This window comes from Parasteatoda tepidariorum, chromosome 8 (genome assembly GCF_043381705.1).
Source record: "Parasteatoda tepidariorum isolate YZ-2023 chromosome 8, CAS_Ptep_4.0, whole genome shotgun sequence".
NCBI lineage: Eukaryota > Metazoa > Arthropoda > Arachnida > Araneae > Theridiidae > Parasteatoda > Parasteatoda tepidariorum.
In genome coordinates this window covers 32,792,245-32,805,797 of record NC_092211.1, presented here as the reverse complement: position 1 = coordinate 32,805,797, position 13,553 = coordinate 32,792,245, and the positions used below count along the sequence as shown (strand labels likewise).

The 13,553-nt window shown below is 29.0% G+C and overlaps 1 protein-coding gene and 1 long non-coding RNA gene across 7 annotated transcripts in view; one reads left to right on the top strand and one right to left on the bottom strand.

The window, feature by feature from the left end:
- LOC139426315 (uncharacterized) overlaps window positions 1–13,553 on the bottom strand; it is a 97,759-nt gene that overhangs the window by 34,095 nt on the left and 50,111 nt on the right. The gene's annotated exons all lie outside the window — the stretch shown is intronic.
- LOC107441514 (uncharacterized) overlaps window positions 1–13,553 on the top strand; it is a 158,739-nt gene that overhangs the window by 97,794 nt on the left and 47,392 nt on the right. Inside the window, exon 1 of one of the 3 annotated variants that reach the window (XM_016054801.3) lies at window positions 12,226–12,482. The exons of the other annotated variants lie outside the window; for them this stretch is intronic. The gene's annotated coding sequence lies outside the window, so the exon portion shown is untranslated. Of the gene's footprint in view, window positions 1–12,225; window positions 12,483–13,553 lie in introns of those variants that run through there. 3 annotated transcript variants of the gene reach the window in all.

The following is a 13,553-nucleotide window of genomic DNA, read 5'->3' as shown; positions in this document are numbered from 1 at the left end:
CTCGTTGGTCAAAAAATAAACCTTCTAAAAAAACTCGCTTATTTAATACACTAATATCCTTATTCAAAATATCAGCTAGTTATTAATTTTGTTAACTTATCGTATTTAAAATAAAACATAGTTTAAAATAATATAAAATTTTGCATTGTGTAGTTTTATGAATCGATGCAAACTTTTTGCATCTAAAAAAAGTTTAAAAAAACATTTTATATTTAATTTTTGAAATTGCATCGTTAAACAAGATTGTATACAAGATGTGGTATCATAAAATATACCTATAAATTACATTGTAAAATAAAAAATACACTTAAAATATGTATGTCTTGTATGAATTATCTTTAAGTCAAACATTTTATTTTTAGTTACGTGTTTCAGTTGTTTCAATTTACGAAATTAGTTTTCGAGAATATATCGGAATAAATAACGAAAATTACAAGTAAAAAAAATTAGAAAGATAAATACTTTCGACCTTTTTGTTGACCTATTAAATCTATAAAACTTTTGAGATCACAGCTGCACCTTTGTCTGGCTTAATGCTTACAGATAACAGTTTAATCAGTAAAGATGATTAATGAAGAATTCAAATTCTTCATAGTTTAATAGGCTATTCAGTGAACATTTAATTTCAATTCATTTCCCAATCGTTAAATGAGACAACGATATTAATTAGCCTTCAAAAGTCTTATTTCTTTTGATAATTGCTTTTTTCATTTAGTTTTTCAACTTAATATAAAGAGAAATGCTTGTGTTTTAGATAGTATCTGGTCAATATTTCCCTATATAGCTCAAATTTAGTGAAATTATAATTTTTTCTTGCGAAGCAGTTAGTGAGTTTTACCTCGCACTACGTGAAGATCTAAAAAATAGACCAAAACATTTTCTTTTTTACTTTGACAACTGTACATACACTGTAAAAATAATTTTTTTTAATTTCAAAAAAATTTAAGTTAACGGAGAAAAAATATCATCTGGTGTACCAGCATAAAACCATTTATTTCACAGAAAAATACTGTTATTTTGAAACAGACGCCTGTTCTAAAAGCAGTTAAGTACTGTTATTCTAAGAAAAAAAACTCTATTATTTTAAACAACTCTGTTACTTTAATTAAACAATTTTATAAAATAACTACATAAGGCTTTACGGTCGGTGCGAGCTAGTGTCAGCATTCGTACTACCAATCAACGACACGATTCGAACCTGGTTGACCTAATAGGGAAGTGACCGCTGTGTTCTCTGAGCTGTCTCTGTATGAAGAAATTTCTTAAACTATTTTTACTAAAATTTCTTAAACTATTTATTTAAGCGTAAAAGCGCTCAACGCTAAGTGGCCTACCCGTACAAAAATGTCTGACAATTTAACTTACCAAAAAATTATCCCTCAAGAAATATAATAATGAGGTAAAATATCAATGTGGCAAAATCGAATAGCAGTTTTCTTTATACCACGCTCAAAACCGTAAAATAATTGCTGAAAAATAATAGCAAGTATGGAATATAATCGCAAAATGATCTGAAAAAAAAGGTAGAATTATTGTAAGGTAAGCAGAGCAGAATGGGAAACACCAGAACTTGAACTGATGTTTTTAATCCGTTTATGATTAGGAGGAAAAACAGAGAAAAATCATTCTGTCAACAAAAGGGCTTTAAACCGTCAAATATACAGAGAAAATCTGAAAAAAGAATGACAATTTGTTACAGTGTAGCTAAGTAAAGCCTTTTTGGAAATTTATTCGGGCAGGCATAGCTCGCAATAGACTCCCATCAAACCTCTTATATTAAAAGACATGTTTTATTTTTACTTATCTTCATCACATATAATAAATCCCTGTCCTTTGAAAACAAAATAATCTCCGGGTATAATCTTATCAATAACCAGTCTGAATCTACCTAGAGCCAATTAATAGCAAGAGTTAATGTGCCGATCCTTCTGTAGCTTGTCTTAGGTTGACACTTAGTCTTCAGAGGAATCAACTCCTACATTCGAATGTGGGCTGCAGAGGATTGGGCAAGATCGGCCTTCCACAAATGTAGAGGCGTTTTTTGTGTGGGAATCGATAATAATTGCAATTTGGTTGGTGTGAGTGGCCTTGAAGCACGTTGGCTGGGCTCCTCTTACCCAAGACGTGAAAGTCGTTGCTACAGTGCTTTTGATTTTCTTGACTTCTGTCACTTCCAAAAATGGGAGGCTAACGTCCTTGGACAGACAGCTGTTGATAAAAATTCAAAGCAATACACCGTTGTCTGAAGCATCATAAAAATGTATATGTAAACTGAGAAGGTCAGGGCCTTGCTGTTATAACTTTGTTTTCGTCTCATAAATTTTTATACTTTCTTGTTTACACAGTGATTAGTACGTATCCCCCGCTTTGCAAATAGAAAAAAGCGTAGCTTTTAATCAATTTTCATAACAAAATACAAATGGCTTGTTAACACATCACCTACAAATACTTCTTTTAACTTCATTTGTAAATTACATCTACATCATCTACATTACATCAATATATTCATTCAGACATCACTAACTTAACTTGCGACAGAATTTGCGAATNTATATATATTTGGTAAACGAGATAAAATTTGATCATTTTACGTATACCTTAGAGCATGGCTTAAAAACCATTTATTCGGTTAAATTTACTTTTCAATTTTGAATTTTTTACCTGATGTGTTATAATAAGAAATATACTTTTGAAAACCAGAATTTCTGGGAAATCACTATCATAGAAACGGAAAAATTACTAAATGAATGGGTTAAATATCGAGTATTTTAGCTTTTTTTTTTCACTAGAATTATGTTTTTTAATCAGAAATTTCATTATCTTTCTCTACGGTAATTTTGCAAGAATTTTTTCTCCATCTTTCCCATAAATATCAACTATCCTTTGACATATCAAGTATCCCATAAATATCGTCAACAATCAAATACACTGAAGTTATATTAGAAATATTTTTTCTAAATTTAATTTCTTTTTTGATTTCAAAATAGATAACATATTCAAGTCAAAGTAACATTACTCTCTGCAATTTTACTTAAAATTTTCAAGCTCGTAATTTTACTTTCGTTTTTGAAATTCAATACATTTACAATTAATAAAGTAATCTCTTAAAGGTAATGCGAACACAAAACAAATATGAACATAAAGCTTGTTGTAAATAATGAAAATGTTTATTCCACGCAGGTGAATGTTCAAAAACAGGAAAGTTAACCAAATGAAGTGTGCAACTGCTTAATTTGAGTGAAATCTTTACCACGAAGATTGTTCACGCACTGTTGAAATTTTCATTTTAAAATTATGGTAAAATAACTGGCAGCTGTCTGTCCATCTGATTAGCCGTAAAGTTTAAGGTAAAGAGCATTTTTTTTCCTTTATGGTTTTAAAACCATTTACAAAAAGTATGGTTATAAAACCATGAATACAAAACTATACGGTTTTTTAACCATTTACAACTAGCACTTTTCAAAAAAGTAAAAAAAAACAACTAATTATTTAACTAGACATAGGTAATGGGCATTGGAAAGTGCCGGACACTCGAAATTCTTCATATGTTGAAGGGAATGGGGGAAATATTGTGGTGTCAACACTAGGACTCGAACTTCAGTTCTGCCGGTCATGAGATTGACAGATCAGACTGCCCCGCTATGATATGTACGCAAATGCGAAGAACTAAGCAGCTTCATTGGGTGGTTTTAGTTTGTGCGATAAAATTCTGGTTGTTTAACCGTATTAGGTGAAAGCAGTTAATAAACAGTTTTTCTCTAACTTAACAGTTGATTACCATTTTATTCATGGTTATTTGACTGTTTTGATTAAGTATGGTAAAATAACCATTCAATAAATTGTTATTTAACCATTTTTTCCGAGAAATTTCTAACAGTGATGCGTTACAAATAAAATCAAACTCCCTTTTCAAAAGTGTCATTAAATGCTATAAATATAGCCATTTTCTCAACCATCCCACAAATAACACTGACAATTTAGTTCAGTGAAACGACAACACATCTTTCACTCATTAACCTTGAAGACATAAAACTGACAAACATTATTTCCGTGTTGCTTCCAGCAGGCGCCATCCATTACCTATCATGGATGAGTGGAAGATCTTCCAGGATTCTGATGGAACACAAAATATTCCATTCCCGCATCCTAAGAATGTCGAAGATGTCCCGTTGAGAGAATGTTACAACCTAACGGCTGGAGTTCCTTTAAGGACGTGATTAGGTACGGTGTATTACTTCACCTCTATAGCGTTCCAGCGAGAATTCGGTAATTTCTCTATGGGTAGCTTGAATGCATCTGTGGTAAAGGGTTGCACATCGGGGGTGCATCTCAGGTCAAAAGGTAGAGCGCATGTGGATGAGGTTTGATGTGAATTTGTTTTCTGGTGCGTAGTAACTTATAATGATATTAATGAAAAGTGGCCTTGGTCGTTTAAACCATTTTTTTCCTGAAATAGCTAAGATTATGCAATTGCAAATTTTTAATTTACGGTCTTATTTTTCATCTAAAAAAATGTTTCATCATATTATATTGTAATAGAGTACACAAAAAGAGTTTTACTTTAAAAAAAAAAAAGCTAGGTCAAACAAATTTTACAGGCGAATAATTTTATTACAAGATTTAGAAACACCTCATTCCATTGCAAAGTTTACTTATACAAAAATTATTTTTTCTCCAATTTAATGAATAATTTTATTACAAATTTTACTTGCAAAAGTTTTATTCCAAGTGTTACTTACATATAGCTTCATTACTAAGTTATATTTACAAATATTAGCTTACAGACAGTTTTACTTACGAATAATTTGCTTACAAGACAAGTTTTAGACATATTTTAATTACGAAGCTTGCTTAATGATCATTTCACTTGCAAATGGTTGAAATTTTATTTAAAAATATAATTTGATTATGAATTTTCTAAAAATTAATTTTACTTTAAGTGTCAAATATAAATAATTTGATTACAAATTCCAATTAAAAAAAATTTATTGCAGGTATAAGTAACAAATAATTTTATTGCAAGTTTTATATAGAAATAATTTAATTCAAAGTTTTCCTTGCAATATATTTAATCTCTAGTTTCATTGGAAAATATTTTGTAAAAGATACTGAAAAATATTTTGATGACAAGCAATATATTTACACTAAATCGACAGCAAATTTAACTTGCAAATTATTTGATTGCAAATTTTAACTTTAAGAATGCTTTTTTGAAAGTTTTTTTTTGTTACTTTTTTACTTAATTTTCTAAATGAATTATTAAAAGTGAATGAAAATTAACATCTTTTTAATTATTTTCTAAGACTATGTTTATAGATAAATTTTTCTCTCACTGTCAAAAATTCTATATGAAAAAGATTATTCAGTATAATGATCACTTAATAAGTTGCTATAATAATGCGTCATCAAAAAATTTTACTTTTCAAATGTCGATACAAAAGGATTAAATGAAATACTAATATCTATGATTTAATTCATATTGGCTTCGTTAATTTTATAACTCACACTTCTCAAAATTTGGAAACAATACTTTAAACTGCAAGTAATTTTGAACTCTCATATTTTATGCACTAAATGTTCAGATCTTAGAAAATAGTTTCATATTAAAAAAGTTATCGTGACATTATTTGTTTCATTGCACTTTAGGGCATCAGATAAATTTATTGAAAAGACTATCAGCTCTCCAAAAACTACGTGTTTCGGACTACTATTTCATATAGTAAGACAAAAATATTGCATAGAAGCATTGGGAAACACTTAAACAAATTTGAAAATTATANATATACGAGTATATATATATCAATCGTACATTGTAAAAAATTTCCGGATGAAGTTACGGTGAAAGTACCAACACCGGGGCCGGGACTTACCGTAAAATCCATTTTTACCAGACCATGTTACGAAACAAAAAATCTGATATACCGTAATTTTTAGTGTAACAATTACTATACAATCAGTGAACACTCAAATTAAATAAATATTTCTTTAAAACTTACGGTTTAATATTTTACGGTAAAAATGAACTTTACAGTATAATTGATTTTAAGGATGATGCATCCAAACTTCATACCGTAATTTGACCTGAAATCTTTCACAGTGAAGGATTATTACAGGTTGAAGTATATGCACGTTTAAACAATAACATGTTGAAATGCATGAATAACACACTAAGAGAACACATAACATGCATAAGAACTTTTTAATTTATTAAATCCTTAAATAAAGCTTTCAGCCTCAACTAATTGACCACAACAATTAATTTAATCAATGAGATATTGAAAGAAAAATCCACAGGGAAAAGGAATTCCTGTGCAATTTAATTTCTTCATATTCATTATTATTTTTCGTTTTAATCTTAAACAATCCACAAAACACGTTCAAAAAATATAAAAATAATTATCTTAATACTGAAATGATAAATAGGAAAATATATATAAGTCAAAATCTAGTAATATTTCTAAATTAAGTAGTGTTTAATAAGAAAACGTTGCCAAGAAAAAGTTAAATAGTGTTGTTAAGGACTGAAAGAAATATGATTACCTATATATGGTAAATCTCAAACATAATTATTTAGAAAAAACTGAAAATTTGCTTAAGTGATAAACAGGAACTCTTCTTTAAAGATACAAAAAACAAATAAATAACTTTAAACGAAGATGGTATCAAAACAAAAAAAGAATTCATTATACACACGATATCACCAACTGAATAATAAAACAAAATTCACAAATATCAAACCATCTTATCCTAAAAAAAATTATTATTAGAGTTTTATTTTCGATCTTAAGATAATGATAGTTGTCTCTCTGTCGTAATCACGTTGATATTTGTCATCAAATGTCAAAACCTTTTCAAATTTTTGATTGATGGACACAATATTTGCAAAACAAATTGCTCAAGAAGCATTTATAAATTAATTATATGGAAATAAAAAGACAGAAAATATGGTAGGATGTAAAAGATAGAAGATTTGGAAAGCGTATCAGATTTTTTAAGTTTATAATTGTTAAAACACACGGTTATTAAAGCAAGGTTTGCATGGAATGTCGTGTTTACATGAATGTTTACGTGAAGATTGTAATGTTTAAGTCGTGTTTACATGAAGATTATAATATTCAGTTAACACAAATTAATGATTGTCTTTTGAATACAGTAGAAACTCTATACAACCACCACTGTCGTTCAAATAAAAAGCGACGTAATAACGTGAGGTTATTACATCACAACAACTGCAAATATTTACACATAACTAATAAATACTGGACTTATTTTTCCAAATCAATTTTACTTTTATTTTTGCTACTATTGGATATAATACATTAAATCCCATTTAAAAATTTTAAATTACATCTTTTAATGTTACCGAACATGTGATAATAATACAGCTTGCTTTTTTTAATTTTAATGTATACTTTTAAGAATTGCATTTAAGGGTGAAAAACTTACATGAATCAGTTTTTTATGAAACAACCAACTATGTTAGTTTTTGATTTTGATATTAAACTTTTGTGCACATTTAACTAAGATTTTTATGATTTAAGCATATAGCGTAACACAGGTTACGAACAATTAACGCCAATTTGGAGGCAACGCCAATTTGGAGGTGGACAGAAACTGAATAAGTTTCACCTTAAAAATAAACCACCTATTACCATACTTTACGCACTTCACAAAAAAGTGATTAAAATATTCAAATAAGGAAAATTGTGGATTTATTAAACCCTTTGAAGAAAAATTTCAAAGGTAATAAATGCATATAGTGGAACAGTAGACTCAGATGTAATATGGATGGAATATATATTTCTAGTTCTCAATTACGAAAAATAATCTATACGTAACTATCTTTTTAACCATTGAGTAACCAGAATAGGGAATCCTGACACTCTTGCTTCATATATAGCGAAATCAAGATGTTTCATGTTAATTGAGCGTTGATGTCAAAAGAAGCGATGATTTTCAAATCCTCCAGACTCATTGTTAATGAAAAGTTGTTTGTTTTGAAAAAGGGATAATGTTTTACCTGTTTTTGAAGTGATATACTGTTTTCGAAATCTTCGAATTAAAAAAAAAATCATTAGCTGTAATGGAATGAATATTTCAGCTCAGACGTTCTAAAAGGCGTTCAAAGAAATTTTGTTTTAATTTTGTTAACATACGATCTATAGCAAAGGATAGCGAATGATTAGCAATGGGATTTCAGACTTTTGAACAAGAATTGTATGTAGATTTTTTGGATTCATAAATCAAATGCTGGGAATCTTCACAATTTTGCCTTATTTATTTGCTTGCAATAAGCTATAAAGTTTATGAAAGAGAAAAGCTTGTTTCTCGCATGAATGCCTCGTAGAACGACTCATGTATAAAAGTTAAGTTTTATTATTTCTGCCTTTGTGAAAATAACTTTATAGTAGAACACTTTCTATTGTAAACACCTCCAATACAATATTTCCTAAGAAATGGTTGACGTTTTTGCAAGAAAAGCTGTATACTGTTTATCAGAAAATTTTCGCAATTTTTTTTTCAAATGGCAAGAAATTTACGCATTTAAAAAAATATTGCTTTCATACCAAGCAAAATAAATAGTCTGTAAATGTTACTTACACGCTTACTGATAATTAGTTTATGAGCCTTACTCGTAATGTGGTACTAAACCTCCTATTTCAAATATTAGTAAAATTTTATAAAATTATAATAAATTTCACAAGAGTCACAAACATGGTACCTAATTTTATAATCGTTCTTAAAAAAACATCGTTCATGACTATGGCTAAACACGATCACACAACTCACAAAAAATATATTCATTATTAAAAACAAATTTCAAACTTGTTGCAATTTTAATACAGTGCAAAATAAAACTATGCTGTATGAAAATTAAGCCTAAATTTGATTATGCAATTTTGCAGTTCAATTTCAAAATCAAGGTGATTCAATTTAATACCTTTTAGCAATTCCTGCAAATTCCTACTCTGAGGAAAAAAATCTGGTAAAACTACCGAAGTATTGCAAAGACATTTCTGGTAAAAAAAAATATATGATTCTAGCAATAAAACCAAAATATACTGTATTTAAACCAATCATATGGTAACGGTTTACCGGGTAATAAAATCAAAATAAACTGTAATCAAACCATTCATTTGGCAATTTTTCCATTCATATGTTAGCGGCTCTCCGGAAATTCTGGTTTTCAGAATCATAGTTCTTTTTATCAAATGTCTAGTAACAAATACAAAAGTAAAGAGTAAAATTAACTGAATAAATGATTATTGTACCATGCTCTAAGATATCATAATAAAATTATCAAATTTTACCACATTTACCAAATTTTATCTCATATTATAAAACAATATTTTACTGTTAATTTTACCAAAATCATTACCAAAATGCTTCGGTTCTAATTGCTTTGCTTTTTGATGTCCCCATAGAGCTAGAAACATGGTAAATTTTACCATATTCTGGTAGTTTCGACCACACTTTTTTCTCATGCACGATATTATTATTCAAGGATAATAATATCGATAATTAAATGATACTTTGATTCAATGTTGAACAGATTTTCCTGATGGATTGATCAGATTTCGAACAGATTCTGATAGAGCAGATTTTGTACTGCAAACTTAGAAAGAGCACTTCTTCGTGTACAGGAATGAAATTTATCAGTAACAATACCAGTTTATAAAGTTAATTTGAAATGTCCTCTTTAGCATCAATGCCAACCATAATTGTTAAGCACAATATAGAACAAACATGTTCCAAAGTTTATTTTAGGACAAAATATGATAATGTCAAAACATATTTCAATGCAGACTCGACAAAGGCTATCACATACAACTATTTAGTCTCAGTTGCATTCCTTTTGTTCAGATAAAAAATTTTAAACCTTTGGAAAGGTTTATTAAGTTAAGCATTTTTAGTCATGAATCACACACTCTAAGCATAGTAATAACTAAATAACTTTTTCTTGATTAAAAAGTTTCATTCGCTTTAAAATTACACTATTTGAAAATGACAGTCTACATGTTTCCATCGCTCAAAAAAAGGAACCTATTTCAAAGACTAACCAGACGTGCATGAGAAGAAACATAAATAATTTGAAATATTAAACGTAAAGTTGTTAACCGAAAAGTAAAAATAAAGGTGAGAAACAAACTGGAAAAACCTCAGAAGTCGAGAGAGAATAAAAGTAAAGATGAAAAACCAGAACAAGAAAAACTACTTTGGCTGAGAGGAAAATGCATTTCCACTTGCTATGAAGAGGTGGTGAGGAACTAATTCCGTTAATCAAGAAATCAGCATTCATATGAATATTCATTTCCTCTCTATACTTTTTTGAAGCCAATGAGTTTTTTTAACTAAAAAATATCTTACCACTTCAGTTTCTTCGGATTATTTATTTAATAACTAGTTTTTTAGAAAATTAGAAGTTGATGTAGAAGGTAGTACCAAAATATATTAAATATGTAAGAGTTAATTCTTATAATAATAAACCATGGTTATTCATAGAAAATTAGTTTTTTGGTAAAAAAAGAATGTATAAAGTATAAAAAAGTATTCAGCCGCATTTGACTAAAAATAATACACTTTAATGATGAACTTAAAAACTCATCAAAAAAAACTTTTTCTAACAACGTCCATGCTACACACTACAGCCAACAGAAGGCTTTTATTTTCTTAATGTCGCCTTCGAGCAACGTTAACATGTCTTTAGTTCACATGTCTCAACGTTCACATGTCTTTTCACATGGCGTCATAGATTATCTTTGGTTCAGATCACCACAACTTTCAGTTTCAATAGTGGTGTTGCATATTAGTCCTCTTTTCTCGAATGGTTAATATTTAAAAGGTTTGCTAACATTTTTGGAAGAAGTAAAAAACTGTAACTTTTATTAACGCTCACGTTTATGAAAATTACATCACCATAAAGGAATTATGCAAATATAACCAAACTTACATGAAATGTTAAGCGAGGTAAAATGTTCAAATGTTTAGTAAGGAAAAGCAGGGAAGGAGCACCAGCTCTTTATCAGCACATGTTTCGCTTCTTCCATGGCCTGCTTATTCTCCGGATATGTCATGCACTGAACATATCTGGGATTTCATCAATCGGTGTCTCGCTCGTTCCACTAGTGGAACACAGTAACGCTGAACATTAGTGTCAAGAGTCCAGTCAAAAACCATGTGGAATGCTATTCCCCAGAATTACATTCATAACGTGAATGTTCCAATGCCGGCTTTTTTATCTTGCAAATTTGATTATTATTAAATTTGATTATTATTTTGCTTTATAAAGCAATCATTATATCTGTCTTAACTTGGGGATCCGAAACATAGTCTTTAACTAAACCACTAACTAAATCAAGCAGACCTACTAGCTGTCTTTGACAGAATAGCCTTGAGAAAAATTTCGATGCTATAAATGTGGATGCTTTTGGAGGCAGCAAAATTTTGAACTTTATAGACTATTCAAGGAAGCTGATATCAACAAATACATAAAAATAAGTTACTTAAGCTTGTCAAATCTGTTGAATGGACCCTTCTTCCTTGACATTTAATATCTAAAATCACAAATCAATGGGAACTAGAGTTAGAATTGACGCAAGATCAGATGCCTTAACTGTGTGAAAAAGGGTTTCAAAATCTTAATTACTAACTGGAGAACAATCGCAAAGAAAATAGCAGAGTGGAGGAAGATTCTAGGGAAGGCTCTGGCCCACAAAGGGTTGTCAAACCAATAGAAGAAGGGATTTGATTATTTATTATGCCACTATCAATAACGTGTTAAATAAATTTCATTAATTTCAGACAATTCATTCATGCTGTTGCAGTTTTTACAGGCATTAGTGTAATATAAGCTTTTGGACTTAAAAAACTAAAACTGTAGAGCTTTAAAGGGAGTTCTAAACTGAAGTTCAGGTTCTAAACCAAAATGCACCATAGTCGGGCCCATTAGTGTAATATAAGCTTTTGGACTTAAAAAACTAAAAACTGTAGAGCTTTAAAGGGAGTTCTAAAATGAAGTTCAGGCTCTAAACCAAAGTACACCATAGTCGGGCCCTGAAGAAAAAAAGGAAAATTAATTACCAGTGTAACGTACTCGCAGAAAGGGTTGGGTAGATAATAAGTCCAGTTTTGTTTTCTTGATCCCATCTTCACTTTTTTTTACTTTCTTTTGCCGCCCTCTCTGACGTAACATCAGAAACCAGATGTATCCCTTCATTTCGACTTCATTTTCGAATCTTTTAGTATGGAATGAACAACCACGGGAATCGGTCTTGAAATTCAGAAAACCGGTCGCAGCGGCAAGAATTGAGAGATTTGCGGTGCATCTGTCATTGAAAGGGGTGTTACGTTTACGTTTTTTCTTTACATTTGGATTTAATAAAGGAAAGAAAAAGAATTAATTGAAGTGAAAGAATTTTTTTGAATCACCGTAAAAGATGTGCTGAGTTAAAAGAGTGCGTGGATTATTTTTTGTTCTACAGGTAAAATCTTATCTTAATTTACTTCTTAATTTAATAATAACAAATTAACCTATAAATTTCATTTAAGAATGAATTGCTTTTTTATTATTAGTTTAACTTGAAGCATTCATTGAAATATTTTATTATTGCAATAAAAAATAGATAATTAAAATTAATTTTTGGTTTTTTGAGTGAAAAAGATCATTAAAATTAAAGCACAAAACTGCTTTTATCACCAAAAAGAATATATTTACCTAATGTTTTTCATGGTGTAGATAATTTATATTTTTTCAAAAAATCGTGTATTATTTTTGCATGTTGATTTTCTATAAGCTTAGATTAATTTATTACTTAATTTTTAGATTATCTCTAAATATGCTTTGAACATATTAAGTTGTCTTTATCTAAATTGTTTACACTTCTGTGTTAATATTTTATAATTATTTTCCAATTTTTTATGCAGTTCAATTTCCTTTCGGTAGTGCAGGAAAATATTTTGTAAACATCATCCTTTTTTAATTATTTTTATTATTCGAAATGTTTGAAGTAGTACTTCTAATTTCAACTATAAAAAATTTAATACTACATTAAAATCGCTTCACAAAAGTTTTAATTTAAGAAAAATACGATTATTATTTATTATGAACTGTCTTCTTGCTTGTAAAGTTATCTGAACAATTTAGGTACTAAACAATTTAGGTCGCAATTTTTTGATAACATATTTTCTGAAATACTTTAGAATACTGTGCACCTAGTTTTACAGATGATGACTAATAAATTTTAAAAAAATACTTTAGCTTCTTTTAATTTAAGTTTGACTTTTGAACTGGTTTCAAAGTTTACTTATAGAAGGAGTTGTAATTACAGTAAAATAGTGAGAGAAAATTTTATTGAGTATCTCTATGAAAGTATTAGTTTCTTTCAATTATCAGATTTTAGCCAAAATTATAAAAAAAAAAATTTCAAATTTTAGCTTTTTCGCCTAATAAATAAATTTTTAAGTTTGGGAAATGAAAATTAATTCAAGCTCAACTTCAAAAGGTGAACTTTTCAAATTTAATAAAATGTTAACATTTTCACCATTTATTAAAA